At 40.0% G+C, this 23,929-nt stretch overlaps 1 protein-coding gene across 3 annotated transcripts in view; it reads left to right on the top strand.

Moving 5' to 3' along the window:
• The first annotated feature begins 211 nt into the window (after nt 1-211).
• The window catches only part of FLRT2 (fibronectin leucine rich transmembrane protein 2), a 61,671-nt gene continuing 37,953 nt past the window's right edge, over nt 212-23,929 (top strand). For 2 of the 3 annotated variants that reach the window (XM_090141478.1, XM_090141480.1), the window contains exon 1: nt 212-1,574. The gene's annotated coding sequence lies outside the window, so the exon portion shown is untranslated. Of the gene's footprint in view, nt 1,575-4,496; nt 5,061-23,929 lie in introns of those variants that run through there. The other variant, XM_090141479.1, reaches the window with a different exon arrangement.

Raw genomic sequence — 23,929 nt, forward strand, 5'->3', positions numbered from 1 at the left:
AGGGGGTGGGGGGAGCAGTTTAAACAGAGCGTGCGGAAGGGAGAAAATGGGGGAAGTTTTCCCAGCTGCGGCTCCACGCCGAGCGTTGTGCTCTGCTGCCATCTGGGCCGCGCCGCGGGACGTGCAGCCCGTAGAGCTCGCCGTGCACCTGGGCGGCACCGCCCGCCGGCCTGGGAACCTCGCTCGGGTCTGAACGGGGTCAGCCCTCATGTCACCCGTTATTACAAATATGATGTGTAAATGATGTTTTGTTGTTGGGTTGTTTGTTATTATTTTGAAGGGGAGTGGAGGGGGGAAACAAGGAAGGGTAGCAAATATCACAACTTAGAGAAAACATAGATAAATGAATATTAGAAACTTAAAGGACTTTGCAGATTTCCTTGTATCTTCCTTATGTCTCCATGTTACAGTGCTATAGCCAACGTTGTCTTGATATCAGGCTTCGCTGAGCTGATGACACTGACTTTGGAGAGCTTTCATGCACTTCATTACAGCTTTGAACTACACATGAGGGTTTTTTTGTTAGGTTTTTTTTTTTTTTTCCTTTTTATTGTTGTTTTCCCTCATTTTGTGGCTCTCCTGCGCTTTGAAGGAAATATGTTTTGGTATGCTAAATTTTGCTTGTGGCAAATATTTCCTTTCCTAGGAAGTGCGTGTGTCAAAAACGCTTGCTTTATTTATTTATTTATTTATTATCCCCTATGGAAATAAATTCCTTTCTCACTTGCTCTGCTGTTATTGATAACCTGTAAAGGAGACGGAGCTGAAGGTCTGAGTGAAATAGCGCTTTCAGATATGTCCTTTTAGCCACATCAAGCTGAGGAAAACGCAATTCTGTGTGAATTCCATACGATGCATGTGATGCTTTGCATACCAAACCTGGCGACAAAGGGACTGCAGGTGAGTCCGCCGGGGACTGCTTTGCCGGGAGGATTTTTCCAGTCCCTAACCACAAAAGTATTCAGCTCTCCAACTGCTCCCCAGAGTTGGCGGTTCTGATTTGTTTCAGTTCAAGAACAGAAAAAGATATGTAATGAAGAGTCTCCCAGCAAATAAGCGGTGCCCGTGCGACAAGCAAGCATGCAAAGGGTTAAGACGCTGACTTGCTTGCTAGGCAAAGTTTGAGGAAGAATATGTCTCGAGTCTGAGCACGCCGCAGCACCGCGTTTGAAATCTGTCACCCTCACTTAGGAGCTCCGCATCTCCGCTTGTCACCGGTGAATAATGATCACGCGGCGATAAGATCGCGCGGTGGCGGTGCGCCGGAGCCGCCGGAGGAGAAGCAGAGGGAAATTACGGGCTTTTAAGGTTGCGGAGGGGGTTCCTCGGTCATCGGTGGTTTCAGAGTCAAAAGACCGGCTGGACAGAGGCTTGGGAAGTATATTTCCTTCCTCCTTTCCTTGAAAGAAACCTTGGGCGATGGTGTTTATCGGCAGCTATGGAAAACAGAGACCTTGGTGGTGATCCTTAAAACAATACGATGCCGGAATCCAGCTGTTCTGCCACTTTTCCCCCTTGCAACCGGCCGGACCCGGTGGGCTTTGGGTGATTACTGGAGACATCCGCATAAGCAGGTAAAGGCTAAAGTCTCTTCTGGATTGACACAATCTTGATATGACCAAAGCGTGTCCTGAGTATCTTTCTTTGATGTGAAGCGTGGGCTGGAGGTGGAACCCCACCCAACCCCTGTGAGCCCCGGGGCAGGACAGCAGCCCGCAGCCTTGCTGGAGTTTTCGTGCTTCCACTTTGCTCCGTGGCGGGGAGTTAGGGGAGGGTATCGGGCAGAAATGGCCCTGATCGACAGAGCCGCGCTCTGCCAGATCTCTGCCTGGGGTAGCGACAGGTTGGTAATACTGGGGATGGGTGAAGAGAGGATGAGGAAACGCTCAGGAGAAAATGCACCGGTTTTCCATCAGCTTCAGGAAAGAGCCATAAATCATGCACATATAAGTGCTATAAAAGTATGCAGAGTTCTTAAAAAATCCAACAAAGGAAGACAGGTCTTGAAAAGTCAAAGAGGACCCAGGACAACCTTTTTAAAAAAAGGTTGTTCGTTCGCCTTTGGACCTTGCAGGGCTTCTGCTCCTTTCATCTCTCGGGACCAGCTGGGAGCTGCAGGCAGAGATTCGACTTCAGAGCTGCTCCGTCTCTTTGCCGGGGACGGCGGCTAGCCCCGAGGCTCTGAGCCGCGCCAGACCCGCTCTGTGCGGGTGGCCGAGCCCTGCGGAGGGGTTCGGAGCGTGGGGGCTCCATCACGGGGGCGTGGAGCCCCGAGACAGCAATTTCTCTCTGCGAAGCTAGGAGAGGAGGCGATGTCCCCCCTCCTCAGTTTTTTTTCCCCTCGCCGAGCCCCCTACAGAATGCCAGGCTACCTGCGCTCCCCCTTTCACACTTCCTCCTCGCGTCCATGTAGGTGAGGGCACAAATCCCTCTCCGAGCAGGCAGCACGGCTCGGATGGGGGCTGTAGCACTCGAGTCTTTCCCACTCCTCTGCAGGACACAGACCCGGGGGCGATGTCGCGCGCTGCGCGCCGGGTCAGGCTGACCTGCGACCCGCCTGCTCGGAACGCCTCTGAAGCAGGGAGTGAGTCAGCCCTTCCCTAGAGAAGGGCGAAGGAGGTGCGGAGACAATGGCGAGTGAATCAGCTCCTGAAAGTACGGCTGAGCTGAAATAGCGAGGCAGCGCGCAGCTGTGGGTGAGGGGGAAGGACACCCCACGGCATTTCATTTGCCTTTTCTGTTTCCTGGACACATGGCATTGATCAGCTCTCCTCCATACCTTCCCAGCCCCTCTCTCTTTAAGTAATTCTCGTCCAAAGCCACACTATGCGTTTTCTTTGCTAATGGAGGAATTCGAGACAAATCCTCACTTCACACCCCACGTCCTACCTTGACGGCTGCATCCCATTGCCCGGGTGCTTCTCAGTGTTAAACACTTTCCTACCTGGGCTTGTCAGGACAAGGTAAGAATCAACTAGGGAACTGGGTTACCCCGAAACAAGCCCAGATAACTCGATATACAGACACGAAGTGCTGCAGAAGGGATTAGTACGGGGGCGTTGGTAGCGCTTTGGGGCACAAGGTGGTTTCCCCAGCGGTTTTAAAGCTTTCCTGGCTGAGCATGAAAACCAGACCGAATACTGAAGGAGCTCCGTCTCTCCCCTGAGGGCTAGACTTTCTTTCATTCTGTGCTATATTTATCCCGTGCTGCTGTTGCCCACCTAAAAGTTCGCAAGGGGGAGGGAGATGAATAGAAAGGGAAGGGGCGAGAGGCGGGCTCAGCGCCGGCAGAACACGAAATATCGCCATGTTGGCGGAGAGCGCAGCTCTGATTGTAGCTATCGAGGGCATCTCCCGGCTAGGTCTGCAGCTCGCGGACCAGCTTGCTCCCCGCCTTCCCTTCCAATACCCCCTCAAGGACCCCCGAGCACGGCTGAGGCCGCCTGCCACGGAGCGCGGCGATCCCCACACCCTCCTTCCGCTCCGCCTCGGCTCCCGGCGAGGCGGGGCGCGCAGTGGGGGCCGCGCACTCTTGGAGCACCGCCCGCCCGCTGCTGCCCCTCGCTGCGAGCCGGGGGCGGGGAGGAGGAGTGCGATGGGAGGGAGCTCGCTGCTGAGCTGCCATCAGCAAGCAATGGGTTAAGAGCGGGAGTCAAAAAAAAAAAAAAAAAAAAAAAAAAGGAAGAGAGAAAACCTAGCCTGACTTTGCCTCTTGGAAAGCTTTAGGTTGCAGCCCTGCCTTCCAAGCATTCTTTAAACTAGAAATGTGGGAGGGACTCCAGGGGAGAGAGAGGAGAGGAGAGAGATGGCTATCAACTGAATTCATTACTGTAAACATCTCCCTGGGGTGTCAGGCAAGGAGGAAAAAAAGGCACGACTCACATTAGCAGGGAATAGTCAGATCTGAGGCATCATTACTGCTAAGATCAGCCTGCAACGCCGGTTGAAGGCAGGCGCGGCACTCGAAGGGAGCTAGCCGCACGCATTCACACATACACTCACATCTATGTGCTCGATGCCTCCTCCGACGTCCAAGGGTCCTGGGTCTCCGTGCCAGCTCCTCATGTGATCCTCTCATCATTTCTAGAGGACAGAGAGAAGGGGGGCGGGGGGAAAAAAGAAAGCAACGTCCTCGCAGCCCCTTCTCGTTTCTTTTTTACCGGAGAAGGAGGAGCAGCGAGGGAAAGAGGAGCAAATCGAGGAGAGAAAGTGCGTTGGGGATGCCAGAGCCGCGGGCTGCGCGCCGTAGGAGGAGGTGGTGGAGAAGGGGGGAGGACGATGCCGCTGCCTCCTAAGGGAGGAGGGAGGCGCGGGGGCCGCTTCGGAGAGGAGCGGCGGCGGGCAGCGGGCCCCAGGGGCTGGCCAGGAGCGGCAGGCGGCGGCCAGAAGCGAGGAGCAGCGGCGGCAGCGGAAAAGTTTTGGTGTGGGGGGCCAGAAGCGTGGAAGGGGATTATGATCGGTGTCGGCGAGGGATTCCCAGACGCTGTCAGGTACAGTTGGGATTTCATTTCTTTCTCTTCCTTCCTGGTTATTCTAGCCCAGGCGATTTAAAACCCCGGTGCCCTTTGAGAAGGCAAAGTTAAGGGGCCGGGATCGCGTGCGCCTCATTAGAGCCCCGTGTCTGCAAGTGTGCAGCAGCAGGCACACGCACAATTTATGAATGGCCGGCGGCAAGTGTGAGGAGGGTCGGCGGGCGGTTGTACGGCAGCGCTCGGGTCGGGAGCTCTCAGCCGCCCCGAGTAACCAGGTCCTTGGGCTCGTTTCGGTGTCGAAAGCAGCCCGCAACTCCCACCCTCCGCCAGGCGCCGCGCAGAGCGGCTCTCCTGCCATAGGAAACCGGCGCAGCGCGCGTACGAGCGCGACCATAGCCGCGTTCGAGGAGGTGGTTTGGAGAAACGGGAACTTCAAAAGATGAGACTCGATCGGTGGAGGCAGTCGTCTGAACTCCACGCTGGCCAGTGTTCCGAGGTGTAAAGGACAGGGAGAGCAAGGAGCTGCGGCCTCCGGGAGGTTTCGTCACGTTCCCATCAGAAGCCCCCGGAGCGGGGTCTGGTTAGTGAGTGAGTGGGGAGAGGTGAAGGGAAGGGGATCAAGGTTTCTGAGTACAAGGGAGCTCCTAATAGAGCTCTTAAGTTAGAGGTGATTTCTGGCAAAATAATTACAAATATTGGAAAGGGGGTGGGCAGGGGGAGGGGAATAATGGGCAGAGAAACAGATCGTGAAAAGAAATCAAACAGCTGAAAAGATCTATCTAGAGCAAGAGATATAATCCCATGAAAGATAAAGAAATCAGTATCAAAGCAGAAAAGTAAGACTGTCCACCTTCTTTTCGTAGTGGAAATCAGTCAACAGGAGCTTTTAATTAATTTTAATGGAGGAAAGCTGTTTTAAGGCTCACAATAAGCTAATAAATCCAAGGCACAAATCCGTGTAAATTCCTGTACGGTGTGTGGAAAGTACTGATTAGATTTCTTCAGGTGCTTTTTTTTTTTTTTTTTTTTTTTTCCTCTCTCCAATGCAGAGCTCAGCTAAAGAGAAAGGGAGAGGTTCCTTGCATGAGAAGATTCTAAAGCAAGACAAACCTCTTTCAAGCACACACACAGGCGCACAGAAAGAGGGTGTATGTTAAAAATATGTTTACTTAGTGCAGTGCTTGTAGGGAGATTAAACCATTTTAAAGTTTGAAATTGATCACTACTTCAGTTACAACAAATGCCAACTTCTGTGGGGCATTCATTTTTTTCTTTCTCTGACATCGCCTTTTTGCAAGCACACCTTTATGCAACTGCATTTTCAGAGACAACTTGTGGGTTGGTTTTAGAAATGCAAGTTTTTGGGAGGGGGAAAAGGTCTGTCCTGGCATTTTTTTTTCCCAAAACTTTTAAAAGGTATCATATCTGTAATCCTACCCACCATTCTTTCCTTCTTTCTTTTAAAGAGATAAAATATGCAATGCTATCACTGGGATTTAATTAAAATGATATAAGAAATGTTAGTGTTAGTCTTGTTTCTGAAAATGTGGGAGAGATTTCAAACATCGTTACCATTGATAGAAGATTTTCTATTTAAACTTCTGTTCTCTATCCTGATAAGATAGTTAAGCAGTTAAAAGTGATAGTGAAGAACTGGAGTACTGTAGGTAAAAAGTCAGAGCACTGTGCAAATACAGTGTCTATACAACTACCTGCAACTAACAGTCAGCAGTGTTTTTTTTCCAAAGTTCCAGTCTGTAGCAGTCATGCTGGAATGCCTCCAACATTCTTAAAAGATTCACTCCTTACACACATATGCACCCTATACTTTGTATAAGGTGATGTTATCTGTATTTGGCTTTGAGAGTCTGGATCTAATTTAAGCCATTGCTACAAGTCACATTTATATCCTGGCCTGCTGGGTAGTTTGATTTAGGATGTAGACATATCTCCTTTCCGGAACCCTACACCCTCCCAGTTGGAATCTGCATTACATAGGCTGTGTTTTTTTTTCTAAGAATAAATAATGTGCTTACCTTTAAATGCTTAAAATAGCAGTACCCAAAACATGGCATGTCATTAGTGTTGAGTTCCCTACCCTTCTTGCAGAAAGGATGGAGAGACATAGTTTTACCAAGTCAAGAAAACAAAAAGAATTTCAAACAAACATCACTATCAGGCTTTTCCTGTACTGTACTTTCTATTTAAAGAACTACAAAGAAAGCTCACTTAGGATAATATTGTTTCCAGGAAGGTGAGAATTTTATTTCTTAAAAATTTCTACAACCTCTTTAATCTCAAAATGAATTCATTTTTCACAAAATTACTTTCAGGCTGTTACCAGACTGATTCAAATCCAGTCCATTAGTGACCTCTATCTGTGAGAAGTGTATAGTCAGAGGTGTTTTCTTCCCTTTTTTTCTCTGTTGTGGCTTGGAAACTCAGGCTTTCTATCACTTTGGTCTTTTATTCCTGCATCTAGCTTGTCAGGTTGTCAATACTATATTTGTCACCGAGTGAGTTTTGCTAGTAATTTAAACAGGAAAACAAGAAAACTGAACTTTAGATCCAAATCTGTGTCAAGAACTTGGAGGAAAAAAAAAAAAAAAAAAAAAAAAAGTAAACCCTGAATTTCTGAAAGCTATTTCAGTGATAACAAACATTTACAAAAAAATCTGAAAAATAAAAAGGATATTAAAAATCAATAATAACGAAAGTGCATTTATGTTAGTCTGATAGTTTAATACTTACTTTAAAGCTGGCTGACTGTATGTGAAATTTTATTGCCCTTGAGTGCTTACATAATATCTGAAACTTGAGACAAAAACTCTGACCAGATATATTATAAGTAGACTTTATAGTAGCAGAGTGTTTAAAAAATGAAAAAATAAAATATCCAGCTGTGTCTATATTAGGAATACATGTCAGAGATCAAGGAAAAGGGGGTCTTTATAAACAGATGGTCTCTTTTAGTGGATTATTAAATCCAGCTTCCCAATACTAATTTGTCTCTTGTTTATATCCACATCTATATTCCATGTTTTAGTTAGTGATTATAAATGGCAGTTGAGGACTTGACCAGCAATATCTTTGGGTAGGTGAATGCCATTGTTTGACATTTCCCAGACTGTGGTTGATTACCTCAGCACTTGGTAATATGATGGTTTTAGGTGCTTCCTTCCCTCCCCCTTGGGCTTTCATTTCAGAAGTTTCTCTGTCAATGCTTTTTATTTATTTCTTCAAGAAACCAAAAGAACTGGAACTTGCCCTAAAGGTATAAAAATTACATTTTATTTTCTTTTGGTGAAACAAGAATTTATTTAAAAAAAAAAGAAAAAAAAAAAGAAAAACATGATATATAACTATTATTGTGAAGTAGGCTAATTTAACATAAAGATACAAGCTTTAGTTCCCCTAAAGCTATACATAACCTATTCCTTTCAAGTAACTGACTTCTTTTAAAGAAAAAAAACAACCACAAAAAAGTCATCATTAAAATATTTTTCTCGACAAGGATGTTTTATTCATGTAGGCCCAATCTTTAATCCATACATAATACCCAGAAAGGAATCATTTTAAACAAAAACTATTATCTGCTCAACAAACTGTACTCTAGTCACGTCAAACAATATTTCTCAGGAATAGTAAAATTTAATCTAACATTTTCAGCCACTGGTGAAAACTGTTGGGAACTTTTTATACATTCCTTTTAAATTGGTGATTTAGGCAGCTAAACAGTTTGTTGTTGTTGTTTTCGTATTGTTTTTCCCTCTTCAATTCCTTGTTCTGATGTAGCCTTTTGAACTGAACCAAAACTAAATACTAGCAACATTTTTAAAACAAGTCTATCATTCAACATGCTCGAAAACTTAACAATACATACAAGGCACAAAACATCTCTTCTAAAAAGAAATACTGTGCTATTGTGATCTACCTGGAAGCAATCTTCTGTACATTGTACTTCAAGCTCTAGCTGTTTTATTTATTAATTTGTACATTTGTTGTTGTATTTTTTTTTAAAAACACATTTCTATTCTAGCATAACATAGAAAAACATGTAACTTGTAGAATTGTTAATCATTCAAAGTCATACTGTCATTGAAACGGATCCTTCAGTCCTTGCAGACAAAAATTAATAGACTTTGGATATGCAGGATAAGCACATTACTAGACTTGAAAGAGGGAAATTTACTTCGGCCTCAAGTGAGAGGGGTCTTGCTTCCAACATGGAGTGGTCGGTATTTTGTATGACATACTCCTTCTGAAGCAGAGTATTAAAGGTCATGGTTAACATTCTCACTTGGCTTTCAAATCAAAAGGCCATTTTCATAATTATTAATCACTGCCACATATTCATAAGATAAATTAACACTGTAATTTTCTGTGACAGTTATGGGTTAAAGACTTCAGTCAAAATAATATGAAAAGGAAAAATAATTTTAAGAGCGAGTTTGGACGATAATCTATATATTACTGTAAGAGTGTGCAGTCTAGTTTTGTAAATCCTGGCCCAGATGGGGATATGTCTTGAGTCATTGATTGCAGAAGAGGGCTTTTAGTTCCTTTTATCATCATTTGTGACCATATGATAGATAAACCATTTGAATAGAGGAGGGAACGTTCTCTTTGGTGAAACTTCTTTATTATGGCCATGCTGTCATGTGAAGGCCAGTTACCTCAAAAATGCAATTAAAAAAAAAAAAATCACATAGACATCAAATTAGTTCTTTCATTAAGACATGCTATCTATGATTGAATTAATCTGAAACTATTCTACAAACTCTATTCTGACAAAATTATGTTAATGTTGAGGATCTTGATGAAGAATTAAAGGATTACAGCAAAAGATTTAGATTAATCTCTGTGATTTGTTAGCCATTTGGTGTCATGCATAGTGACTCCAGCACAGTCTGGGCAGACTAGATGCTAGGCTCTTCTTGTAGTAAGTACTGTAAACTGTTCGGAAATACTCTGTGACCCATTAAGAGCAGAAAAGGTCAGAGCTTTGAATGAAAAGCCTCATCAGCACCTTCTCAGAACTGAAATCAGTGTGCAGCAGTGTCGCTCCCAATTCCTGCTGGCAGTCTTTGTTATCTTCTCATCAAAACCAACAGGGAAAATTAAGCTGAAGAGAAAAGCTTTTCTCAACAGTAGTTCTGGTCCAGCGCCGTATAGTTGCATGATTAACTCTTACCTTGCAGAGCTGTTCTGTAAGAGTTAAACCAAAAGACATAATACGGGAGAGGGAAGCCCAGGGAGGGAAAAGATGCAGTACTGGGAGTCTTTGGTGATGCACAACAGAGGACAAAACCTTGATCAAACTGCAGTCTTAGGGTCATCAGCCCTAGGCTTGTAAGTTCAGAGTTGCAATTATTTCTTTCTCTAGAGATATCCTGCATGCTCTTCCTACAAAGAAAAAGAACTGCGGTATTTGACCTGTTTTAAAATGTATCTGACATTCACATTGTCATTGTAAATGACTACAAGAGGAAGTAAATATTATTTTAGACCAAAAACACATTTCTCAAAAGAAAAAGATTTAATATTAGTAGTTCTAAAGAAGAAACACAACTTGTAATTAATGTATGTGCTACATACATAGATAACTATGTCTATAATCATGGAGATCACCCTCAGATCCTTAAAAACTTACAGTTAATTTTCATTTAAAATAATTTTGTTGGTGAATTGCAAATAAAATTAAACGAGAAAAAGAACATATATATTTTCCCCAGTGTGCTGGAATTCTCTAAATTGGTTACAATACTGAGGTATTGCTCAGTATTATTCCCAAGGTGAATGAGTCTGTAGCAAACATATCCGTGCTTAGACTGAACTTCACAGTCTAAAGACTACTTTTTAAATTAATATATTTTATTCCAGACTCAATCCTTCTCTTCACTAGCAAGTTAATGTCATAGACACTCTTCTTATGATTAGGGTTTACTCATGAGTAATAATTTGAATGCCCCCAAAGTGATGTCATTTAGCTGTAATTGAAGGTGATAATACCCCATCAGTGATTGTCTGGTTGTATGCTTTCATTAGTGGTGTCTTCACATTTGTTTATGGAAACAAACTATGTAGATAGCAGTGATTTAAATGACTAGGATTACATCCATATTAGGACGTTAGGAATATGTGTGTTTGTCATGGACATAACCTACATAGTAGCACTACTGCAAAATCTATCCATAGTCAAGGCATTGGGTGTGCATGTCATTTAATGAATGATTATTCTGGTGAGGTAGCAAGCCTATTGCATGCGTAGAATATTAGTTGAAACCAAGTGAGCTGTCTCTAAATGAAATCTAGATGTTTGTGTTACCTTATAATTTCACTTGTGATCTAGGAAGTTTTTCCTAGGTGATGCTTCTTGTGTCACTGAAAGATTTGCATCAAGCTAAATGTACTCCATTTAGCCATCTTGTTTGTCTTGTTTCACAGGTTACATTACTGACTGATCAAGGTTTACCTTATTCCTATTGTTAATCACTTAACTTTGGTGTTAGTTGCAAACACTCCTAGGCTAAACATTCTGACTTAAGCTGTGTTACTTGAAAATTTACTGTTCATTTCACAACAGTTTAGATACCTGTATGTATCTAAAAAAAAATTTGAAACTTTGTCCTCTAAACACTTGAATTGATATGAATGTGGATTGGGTGGTAAAAGGGACAGAAGGAATCTATTTCCATATTCTAAATCTCTAGATGTATATTGTGCCCTATTGTACTGATCCACTACTATAAGTCCCCACATTATTCATGGAACCAGAAGATCTGGAGGTGGAAAAGGCTAGCCAATAACTCACACTCATAAAATTTACATCCCTGCTTTAAATGTTTTCAAAGATTTCATCTGAGACTTTTTATCCTTTGAACTGCCCATAGAAAATTAATTTCTAACCGAAAATATGGAAAAGAAAAAATTAAAATCATTATTATTCATACGGATATAATTCCCTGTATATAAAGCAAATTTAGCAGTCTACAAACAAATTTTCTCATGCTGAAGTTGAGTATACAGTTAGAGACTGTTAAAATTTAACAGAACATGAACACATCCACACAGAGTCATTCCCAACTGTATTGCTAAATCCTGTGTATCAAATTGGTATATGCCCAACAGTGATTTTTGAAACAGCTCATTTTGGCTTTGTGCCATGCTGCTCAGTGAAGAGCTGCTTCTTGCAGCATTTCTGCAGTAAATTGTAAAATGCATCTTGCCAGTGTCTTTTTTTTATTTGAGAAATTACTTTCACTCTTTGACAAAATTAGTTTCAGAATCTTATTCTTTTGCAGTGCAACAGTCTTTAACCAGCAGCACCTACCATTACAGTTTTGAAAATACTCAGGCAAGAAAGAAGCACAGTGGGCTCTCTCTCTCTTTTTTTTTTTGTGTATGTTTTGGATGCCACTGACAGAGCCAAGTTGCTTATCACTGTCCCGAGACACCTGAGCCTCTGTGTTAGAGCATCTGGCAGAAGGGTTATTTTATTTGCTCTATCTACCTAGTGCCCTATCAAAATCTCCTTTTTTATGCATGTGGTATTATGATAAATTTGCATGTACAGGCATTCATACAAGGTGTAAAAAACAAAACAAAACAACTTTCTAAAAGCATTTGAATAGTAAAGGATCACTTAGCAAAATAATTTCCTTTTAATGCTTAGTTAACATCTTCCTTTTTATTATTATTTAAGTACGTGGCAGTACAGTTAGTGATACTGTAGAATATTGATATGGAAACTGTATGATCTTTCCCGGTTTGTTTGTCTTTGTCCCCTAGCTCTTCTCTTTCATAATTAATAAAGTACTGTTTCCACGACTGGTACTATGTTTGATATAGTTTTAAAAAGAATGATGCAATTGAATTTTTACATGGTCGTGAATCTGTCACCACTTCAGTGCTTTAGTTTTTAGTTATGTATAATTCCATTAAAATTCAGTGATTTAATATTAAATAAAAAAGTTAAAAATAAAAATTCCCAGTTCAGGAGCTATAGAATTCTCATTGTTATCAAGATGTTAACAATGTTAACAACGTTCTGTCCTACACTGTGTAATCTTATCTGTATCTATTTAACTTAATATTTAGTACTAAATACAGGTTTCAACTAGTTAGTCTATTATCACAGAATTCAAACATTCAGTCTGTCCTCAGATCAGCACAGTAGATCTTTATAAATCTGGAATTAATGAGATGTTAGAGTTGCTGCCAGGAGCTCTGGCAACAGAACTGTTTTTCTGCCTGGATTCCCTTTCCTGCAAAAATTTCTTATCAGCAGATCCACACATCCTACGTTGCAACTGTGGATTTACAGATAAGAGGACAAAAATGACTGAAAGCGGATGGATGGCATAAGCATAAATAGGTTATGAGTTACCAGCTCAAGGGCTCGATCTTGAACACTGGGAGGGGATATCATAAATTTCAGACCCCCCCCCCCTAAGGATAAGGAGCTGTCTAGGTAGAAGGTGTGGCTTTAATTCCTTGCCCTTCATTTGTCCAAATTCAAAAGTGCATAAATCAGTCGGTATGGGCAGAGATGACTCTGAAATTCATAACCACTCATCTCTGTGACACTGATGAAAATTCTCTTGGATCAAATGCATAGGTATTTTAATTATGAACCTCTGATATTCAGAACTTCCCTTAGGCCATCAATATCTCATATACAATCATATTTTACAAGCTACTGAATAGTTGTCTGGTTATACATGTGCTGATCAAGAAAAGACATCCTACAGTCTAGTCATCTGACTGTGGAAAAATGATCTTCTTTAAGCTCTATGAGAATAAACTCCTTTAGATTTCAGATAGCACCAGTATTTGTTCACAAACTATCTAGTTCTTTTGAATATATATATGGGGAACTTGGGAAGAGGTGTTTTATAGCCCTGTGTATTGCCTTGTGCTGAATGATAACCATGTTTGGTGAAATGACTTTTGTTTACCTCCTTCAGAATTATGCTAAAAGACTATCTCTTGCATACTAGAAGAAAGACAGACAAAATCAGGAGCTTTGCTATGACATTTACACTCCCCCTTCTCCTCTGGGGTACTGCCATTGTCATAGATTTATATTCTGGTAGCAGCACACTTCTCTCTTGTCTTTGTCTGTCTTTGTTTTTTAAATACATGTGCAGCATAGGCTGAATCAGAATTTTGAATTTGTTATTCAGTTGAGAAGAGCTTATTTAAAGCTAGAGCGTATTCTATTGTATCTGCTACATCAGGTACATTGAAGACACAAAGTATCCTAAAAGTACTATGAAAACTAAACTAAACAATAATTCAGATGGGAGAGTTTATTTTTATTTAAATATATAGTATTCTGCAGAGGTGGGATAAAAGCAGGAAAGGGAAGGTGACTACAAAATAAAGGTGAAAAACAGGATGACAGTGAATAATCAAAATTGTCCAGGCTGAATGAGGCACAGATATAAAAAAAAAATCAACTTTCAGTGCAACAGAATTTGGAATTTCTCAGTGATTACAGTTTTAGCCACCTAATATTTATTGTAGAGGAGAAGTAGGGCACATACTATCGAGGAGGAGCTGGAAGAGAAAGATCTGTGATGTTCTCTCAGTTATTTCTGTTGTGGAAAAAGCACATGTGAATTATCAGGGAGAGTTAGTGCTATCTCATTGTGTTTTAGCTCTACAATAAAATCCTGGCTGCTTTGGTGAATCAGACCAGGTGGGCTTGTATTCCCTCTTAATATTGTTCCATGTCCTCATTTTTGTGACCTCAGGTACTCTGCACATTAAATTTAAGGAAAAATATGGGATATGGAGTAAAGACAGGGTGGAAAAAGTAACTAGTGAGTAACTAATCTCAAATTTTCCTCTTAGGACTGAAGACAGAAAGTCCGTTTTACAAAGACAAATCTGTGGAATAGAAGTAGAATAATGATTATTTGTTTTTTAAAATATGTAACATAGGCTCTATCAGCTTTTGTGTTGAGATTTCTTTTGCCTTTAGACCTTTCATCTGAAAAAGCTTGGAGTTCCATTATATAATAAAAGAGTTAATTTGAGTAAAACTGGGGGCAAATGACATTGAAGTGGGACTTCATTATTCTAGTTTAAAAGAAACATGCTGAAGGAAATCATCATTGTGCACTGCAACACACACAGTTGTGATGTTGCTCTTGCATCATTAGTGCATTCATGCTGTCCTGTTGATTAAATCATTGGGTAGGTCAGGCATTCATCAAACTCCACATTGTGGTCTAAGCTTCTAGCATGCCTTTGCAGCTGAATGTGAGGCAGAATTCAACAACGAATTTTAAAAAAGGAGGGGATAAAGAGTAGTGCATGCTGGGGACTGAAAGGACAGAAGTCACAGAAACTATCTATATGTGTACATACGGAAAGGCTGGCATTTATCTTCCTTCAGGCATTGCAAATGCCCACAGTCATCAGCAGTACTAAATCCAGGCATTTAAGGTGAAGGAGATGGGTCCTTTGTCGGGGAGGGTGTTAATATGTGTCCTTGCTTTGTTAGAGGTGTAAGTCTTTTAATGATTTCAGCGTTCTCCACAAGTGTTCAGGTAGGAATAATATTTGGGTCAATATTGAACTCTACTAACTTGCATCCTTGTAATTTTACAGAAGGTCTACCAAAGAACCTGATTAGGATGCAGTTACAGCAACTGTAAAAGAAAAGAAATACCTCAGTGGAGAGACAGCACTATCTGGGTTAATGTTGGCTGTTCACTCAGATGAAGCTTCCTGTGAGTGATAAAATGCAGGTTGGATGGTCTCAGTCAAGCTTCTTGTGGATAGCTGCCCACATGGGAATAATAACTACATAGATCAGCTCTGTGAATACCCCAGGACAGGTGTGGGGACTGAACTACATTGACAGAACTGCCCCAAGGACTGGTGTGTGTGATGCTTCACCAGTGAGTGAAACATGTCACTATTCCGTTTTCACGAGCACTAAAACTGACTCAATTAATTGGTTTTAAGGAGTTGGATAAAACTCTTTTTTTTTTTTTTTTGTCAGATTTTCAAGTCTCTTACTAGATATTTCAAGGAAATGAAGTACAAGTGAAAATTAAAACACTCTGAATTATTTCTTGTCATTGTTTCTCTCTTGTTCTCAAGAACAATATTATGGCTTCTGATGTATCTTTCCTAACAGACCAGGACAAATAACAAAAAAAAAAATGCAATTCTTTTAGAGTTTAAGAGGAGACAATATGACACAGGGTTTCTCCTACTGAATACAAAACCTTTCTGTTTCTGTTTGAAATCTAGACACAGCTTACAGTGATCTATATGAAATGAAAGGTTGTGGACTTGGGTAACGCACCACTATTAACTGAGACTCATTTTTCCATTCCCTGTCAGTAGTGAAAAGATTTATTATGTAAAGGGGATGAGCCATTCTTTCACTTCCATGTCCTCCTCTTCCTCTGTTCTTACAAAGCGAAGCTGAGCATAAGTCACACTGTCCTTATAGGAAGCACATAGACAGAAACTAACTTTTAGGTTAGTCTTAAGGAAAAACTTTTTCTCTCAGAGAGTGGTCAGGCACTGGAATGGCCTGCCAAGGGAGGAGTTGGAGTTGCCATCCCTGGCAGTGTTCAAGAGGTGTCTGGATGAGGAGCTGCAAGATACGGTTTAGTAGCTTGTGGTAGCAGTGGCAGTGTGAAGACAGTTGGACTGGATGATCTTATAGGTCATTTCCAACCGTGTGATTCTATGATTCTATGATTCTATGAACTCTGTACTATTTTTCTTGGTGTAAAAAGTGATATCTTAAATGAAAGACAGAGGAAGAGTAAATAGCAGGATTGAATCAACGGATTCTGTTGCACAGGCAGACTCAGAAAGCTGCATGATATTAGATACATATAGTGCTTGTGTAAATTAGGTCTGGAATAGTCCACAGCTGCTGAATATCCACAACATGAAAACTTCTCTTTTAAGATACTTGTTAGAGCCAGAACTGTAGAACAAACTTCTTTCCTTAGCAGGGAGGGGAAAGATTGTGGTTTGGTATCTGGTACTGCACTCTTTGGGCCCTTCAGTTTCTCTGTATCTGAGAATCCCCTCAGTTACCTCTGAATCAATAAAGAACCCTGCTCTTCAAATTTCTCACATGAAGTAAATATATATTTTTTTTTGTTCCTTGATTTAACAGGTGACTGATGAGATGTTCGGGCTCAAGATGGTCTATGGTCACGTTTACAGCACTGCTGTAGTTATTTACTGCATAGTTTGAAGTTTCAAATTTGTATGTGAATGTGGTTATATAATTTGCTCAGGTATCTATTTATACTTCAGTTCATGTTTCTTATATCTTTCTTATAGCAATTGCTACACCCTTTGCAACTGAAATATTTTTTGTGACATTTTTCAGGCTTGCCACCATTGCTTTATCTAATGAGGCTTGATTTTCATATATGTGTGACCAGTATGGGCATGGAATATAACTCTAAAAAATTTACCAGACTAACCTTCATCTCATTGTGCCAAAAGACTGCAAGCACAGTGGTTTTTATCGATGCAGCTCTAGACTTCTGGCACTTGCATTAAATTTTAACTATTCAGTTTTAGTGAATTTAATAATTTCTCTTGCTACAGGAACTCTATACTGCAGGGATGGGGAGAAAAAAATGACAAGTGTCCTTTATCAATTTGCCACTTTTTCAGTTCTGTTCAGCTGATAGTTGTGCATATTTTGATGATTGTATTGTCTAAGGGAGATAAGAACTGTGTAAGGAAATTGCTTTAATATTACTGGACATAATTGAGATCTGCTGCTTTGCAGGCTAACATTTAGAATGTATAGTGAGATTTTATGCTGCTGTCTCCCAACAGAAATGGGAAGCAAAGTGTATAAACCTGCACTAGCTGGTAATGTGTTATAATACATGATTTACTGGGCTTTTCCCAGTACAAATTTCAGTGGTACCTCTGAGGCAGTTAGTGTGTAAGAGTAAGTGTATCCATTCTGTTCTGTTAGTCATATTTTCTTCGTAGAAACTAGCATGATGTTTTGCATCTAGGTATAAATCAATCTAAGTGGCAGTGGGCTATGTTCTGCTCTGTTCTGTTTAATCTTACATTCTGTTCATCAGTACAGTAACCTAACACCAACCTATAAAGTTTTACTGAAAGATATCCTTACAAAACAATTCTGCAGTGTTTGATAGTATCAAATTAGTTTATTTCATGTAAAGAGTTATTAATATTTGCAACATGAGGCCTGGTCAATCAGAATTAAGAAGCTTTGAAATTCCCTTCTGAGCATAAAATTTAGGACAATAGTTTGTACCCACACTTATTTATGAGCATACAGATTGTATTTATATTTATCAGTATACAGATGTATTTATAATTCCACTGACTTTGTAAGCATGAAAAATCTAGATAAGTGATTAGTGAAATGACATTAATTATGCTGCATATTCCACATGCAAATAGTAGTGCTGCAAAAGTGACTCCCTATAGATCTTGCATATATGTAGTATATAGTCTGTCTCACCTTTCTCTCTTTTCTATGATCTTAACATCATACACTTAAAAGCCTAGATGTATTGAAGACTGAGTCCTCCCGCCAAGATTAAAGGGCTGTACTTTCATGGACCTTCAATTCTACGTATTTAAACATCTCTTACCTGAGAGAGCAACATGCTCCCAGGTAATTATACAAGTTGAATTAATCAGTGTAATATACTGCTTGATTTTCAGGCAATTTTCAGTAGAATGACACTCCGTGGTATATATGCATGCTGTATAGTTGCTAATAATCACAAGAAGATCCTTATTTATTTCCCTTATGCAAAGCTGGAAATAAAATCAAACGACCTGAATATCTGCATATCTCTTTTATGTTGCTGAACTGCAATGAAGGAGGATCCATCTGACATTTTAGCATTATTATATTGGACATAGCAATATGTCCAGTAAGGGAAATGGAATTGTAAGACTTGAAAAATCAAAAAGTAGTGCAAGAATGGTCATACTTCCAGTACAGACTTCCAGTATGAATCAGGATTTATTCTTATAAAATTTGTATTTTTTTTACATGACCAGAAATGAAGAGATGTATTCGTTGTTCCAAATCTTCATACATGGGATAAGCAGAAATATGAGTGTCCTTACAGAAAACCAATTGACTGTCTCACAGTAAAACATAATTAAGACTGTAAGTAATCAGAAATTACTTACAGAATTCTGCAGTGCATTTGCAGAACTACATACATGCAGAAAAGTTTGAAATGAATTAGGGGCTGCTGCTGACTTATGAAACAATGTATAAATATCAGTGAATTGCTAAATCAAATGGATTACTACAATGAGGCTGTTGGTATACATCTCCACACTCATAGTAGAGTTCAAAAAGCAAATGCAAGAAGATCCACATTTTTGACAGCAGAATCAAAATGAGAACATCTAGTCCAAAACAAATGGTGTATTAGATTTTCATAAATAATGATAATTAATAGGGAAATGAAGAAGAACGTTCCACTTTTTAATATAAATTGTGAAAATTAACTAGTAAGTAAGAATTATCATGTTGTTTTGATTTATTTATTTATTTTGGTAGTAACACGTCATTCTGTAGAAAACTTACACTTCATATGTCTGAGTGAGGGAGCCCAGGAGAATAATAAAAATACCTACTTCCAGTCCAAGTGCAAGAATTAAAACTGTTATAATAATCAGGTAATCCTTAATTAAGCTGCAGCTTCGAATATTGGATTTTTCCATATACAAACCAAATCTGAAGTATGTAGCGCTAGGACATTGTGAGTCTGTTCAAAGTACAGCACAACTCTGAAGAATACTGTAATGAAGTTACTGTTACTTTCAGTATTACGTGTTACTTTTTACATTTATTTACATCTATTGCTTGTTACAGAGAGTTATATGCAGGCATGGATAATGCGAAATGGTTTTGCTCTCCATTTTACCAGTGTAAATCAGGAATGTTTCCTCCTGAGTATTAGTCTAATATGCAATAAGTAATATAATAGTCTGTATTGCTGTTGAACTATTGTATGCATACGTATGCATATGAACTATTTTTCCTAAGCAGAATTTAATTCACATAACTTTTGTTTAGCAATATGTAAGATATTTTTTTCTCCAAAGCTTAAGAATCCTACAGCCATACTCATGTAATGTACAAGACCATTTCCACAGCTGAGACCAAGTTCTATGAAATTCTGAATGCTTTAAATTCCAGTCAATAGGTTTTGAACATAATAAGTGATTTTCAGGGTCTCCACATGTATTTAAACTGACATAGCTTGCAGCTATCTTCAGTTGAGGAAACAAGAAGTATCACCCACTACACTGTCAGGGTTTTTTGTGAGATATTTAACTTCAAATTTAATATGATTTAAAATATAAATCTGAGGCAATTTGAAATGAAATTTCCCCTTCCTAAAAATCAAAATTTGTGTTTAATTGTACCAGTATTACCAGTACAGTCTAGAAAAACATCAGCAACAAGTCACAGAAGTCATAAGAATGAGCAGCAGCTTCCCTGGTATTCAGTAAGAATCTCTCTTGGTAAATGTTGATATGAATTATTAAATGAAATAGTGGCAAAATAGGGTCATTCAAAAACAGTTTCCTTCTAAAGACATTGGAAGAATTGTAGTTTTGTTTTGTTTTGTTTTCCAAAGGATTGCTTTTGGTGTGTCTTGCTTTGCTTGAATTACACAACATAATCTCTGTACTAAAACTTCCCTAATTCATTTTGCAAGTAGATAATGCTTATTGGTGTACTTTCACAACCTCACTTAAGCAGTTTTTCTTATATATCTTAATTTCCCTGTCCAAACTTGTTCCTGGAGAGAAACTGCTGTGATGTAATAGCGAGCATGATTCTAGTGGGCTGAAATTACCATGTCCACTTACTTATCTCCAAATTGGAGGGATGCTCATTTGCTGGGTGGACCACTTGATGGATAAGAAACTGGTTGAAAGGCCACAGACAGAGGGTGGTCATCAATGGCTCTATGTCCAGGTGGAGGCCAGTAACGAGCAGCGTCCCCCAAGAGTCTGTTTTGGGACCAGTGCTCTTTAACATCTTTATCAATGACATCGATAACGGAATCGAGTGCACCCTCAGCAAGTTTGCTGATGACACCAAGCTGACTGGTGCAGTCAACACGGTTGAAGGAGGGGATGCCTTCAGAGGGACCTCGAGAGGCTAGAAAGGTGGGCCCGGGTGAACCTGATGAGGTTCAACACAGCAAAGTGCAGAGTTTTGCACTTGGGCTGGAGGAATCCCAGGCATCCATACAGACTGGAAGGAGCGGTCCTTGAGAGCAGCCCTGTGGAGAAGGACCTGGGGGTCTTGATAGATGAAAAACTTAATATGAGCCAGCAGTGTGCCCTTGCAGCTTGGAAGGCAAATGCTATCCTGGGCTCCATCAAAAGAGGGGTGGCCAGCAGGGACAGAGAGGTGATTGTCCCCCTCTACTCTGCTCTTGTGAGGCCCCATCTGGAGTACTGCGTCCAAGTGTGGAGCCCCCAGTACAAAAAAGATGGAGCTGTTGGAGAGGGTCCAGAGGAGAGCCACGAAGATGATCAGGGGACTGGAGCACTTCCCCTATGAAGACAGGTGAGGGAGCTGGGCTTGTTCAGCCTGGAGAAAAGAAGGCTGTGGGGAGACCTCATTGCAGCCTTTCAGTACCTAAAGGGAGCCTACAGAGGGGAAGGGAATCAACTCTTTGAAAGGGTAGATAACTGCAGGACGAGGGGAAATGGTTTTAAGTTGAGGGAGGGAAGATTTAGGTTGGACGTCAGGGGGAAATTCTTTACAGAGAGAGTGGTGAGGTACTGGAACAGGCTGCCCAGAGAGGTTGTGGATGCCCCGTCCCTGGAAGTGTTCAAGGCCAGATTGGATGGGCCCCTGGGCAGCCTGGTCTAGCATTAGATGAGGAGGTTGGTGGCCCTGCATGTGGCAGGGGGGTTGGAGATTCATGATCTTTGTGGTCCCTTCCAACCCTGGCCATTCTGTGATTTTGTGATAAGATGTGCATTGAGTGCTGTAACACTGTAAAGCCAAAGAAAAGGCTCTATACAGATACCTGGAGTAAACTAACATCTACCATTTCTATATGTAATTTAGACTCAGTGCTGCATGTTAGTTTGTGTCAGGTGAAAAACAAAGCAAAACAAACAAAACAAGTAAAACCCAAACATAAAATCACCTTGAAGTTTAAAGAAAATTTATAAAACCATGTGCCCCATCTTACATTTTGTGTGACTCAGTCCTGAACTCTTCACAGGCTAATAGACTTCTTAAGTCATTCAGCTCAGACTAGCTTGTAAAAATCTGTTAGATATGCTGAATATTCTTTAAAATACATGCCTCAGTAGTTTGAAAGTCATGTTTATTCTTTTAGCTATTGTTTCAAATAAGCAAAATATCAGGATGAAGTTTTTAAAAGCAAAATATATAATGTGGTCTCCACAAAATTATGGAAGCCTCATTTCTAGGCACAAATAAGATTAACTTTGACAAAGTGCTGATGCATTAGTGTTGAAAATATGCCTGCAGTCTTGGGGCTGGTACAGATGACATAAAGAAAGTTTCCTGTTACTTAAAATAAGTTAATTAACTGGATTTGATCATTTAGTATAACAAAAGGAAAAATCAGGATTCTTACTGTAGGATTCATACCTCCACGTTAGCAAAAAATGTAGAGATTGCAATATCACTGTCTTCAATTTAACAAATTTTGTTAAATCATTTCTAGATCGAGTATGTAAGTAGCTATATTATCATTATGCTCTTTGGTGAAAATAGCCTAAAATTATATCTATCTTTTTATACACATTTTATTTAGTGTTTACTTGATTCACTTTTGATAGTACACTCTTATTTTCATTCCCTGTATCTTTAATACTATGCTGGAGTATTTTGAAGGGGATTGTAGTGTCACTGAGCTTTAAATCGTGGTACTTACCTTAACTTTTATTACTGAAATATTGAATGATGACCATTGCTGTGAAATCATGGGAAATCAAGTACTTTTGAGGGCAAAAACTATTACTAGCACCACTAACAAAGCACCCTTTAAAATGTTAGTAACTGAAGAGCCATTTAGTAAAACTGTTCTTTAGTGATTAGAGAAGGAAGAAGTGTATTATAGAAACTGCAGTGGAATTCTGTCTCTGCAGAAAGCAGTGGGAACAACTTTGTACTAACTTCAAACAATTCCATCCACTGCTATGTCTTAATCCATCTGGCTCTGCCAGTGACTCATTAAGCCTACTTGTTCAAGTCATTTAACTTTTGATCCTCTTTGTTTAAGAGTACTGACCAATCCCAGAAGGTTTCTTCAAAACATAATATGGAAATTATGTAGGTAGAGAAATTAAAATGAATATTTAAAAATACTCTTTTCATTTTATCAAAATAAAAGCCTACACAGATAATATCATAAAAAATAGACAAATATTTAATAAAGAGATTACATTCTCTACAGCTAAATGGTATCCCACTGAACTCGCTGCTACATCCAGAAAGACAAATATTTATAATTAGGGTTAATAATTAGATATTTGTATGGGTAATGAGACATCCCTAGTTATAAGACATAAAATATTTTATGGATATGAGGATATGTGGCCCTGTGAGTGAGTGAATAAGATAATTGTTAATTACTCAGGAACTGCATAGAAACTAATAAACTTCTTTACAAATATGTGAACAATTAGAGTTTGGGATCTCTCTAATGTTTCAGTCCCTATGATTTTCTGAAGTGAACTGCTTTTGACTGGTCTGGCTTGCCCTCTTTCTCCCTCCTTTTGTCTATGACATCTATTGTCAATATGAAACAATTTTTTAGTCAGAATCTTGCAGTATATGCACACATATATACACATATGCACTTGCACATAAGCATTACCTATGCTACACTCTTTTCTTACTAGAATTTTCATGAGTCAATGGCAGAAAACTTGTTTGACCTGGCCATAGCAAATAGAAGAAGAGAGAGAAAGGAAAGGAGAGGAAGAGAGAGAATACATCTAATACATCTTAGAATGTATGAAGTTTTTCTCGTATTTAATGAAACCTTGCTGGTTAAAAGAAGGAACAGTGTAGCAAGTATTTAAAAAATAAAGCTGTTTGAACTGGAGCAGGTACAGAAACAAACTTGATTGGTAATTAGGGGAATGAAGAACATATAATACATGAGGGTACTGAAAGAGCTGGACTTAGACAAGCAAAATAATAGCTGAGAATATGTGTGATTGCTTTCTATAAATAAATGAGGGGGAGGGAGGAGGATGAGCTATTTTTGCTAAAGGACAAGGTTACACAAGAACAAATGAATATAAACTAGCTATGAATGCATTTATTCTGCAAATTCATAAAAAGGGTTTTAAGATGGAGCTCAAATGAAATGAATGGGATTATATGACATGATTACTTACGATAGTGGAGAATTGGATTCACTGAC

The sequence above is a fragment of the Phasianus colchicus genome, chromosome 5, assembly GCF_987193195.1.
Source record: "Phasianus colchicus chromosome 5, bPhaCol1.hap1.1, whole genome shotgun sequence".
In the NCBI taxonomy this organism is placed as follows: Eukaryota; Metazoa; Chordata; class Aves; order Galliformes; family Phasianidae; genus Phasianus; species Phasianus colchicus.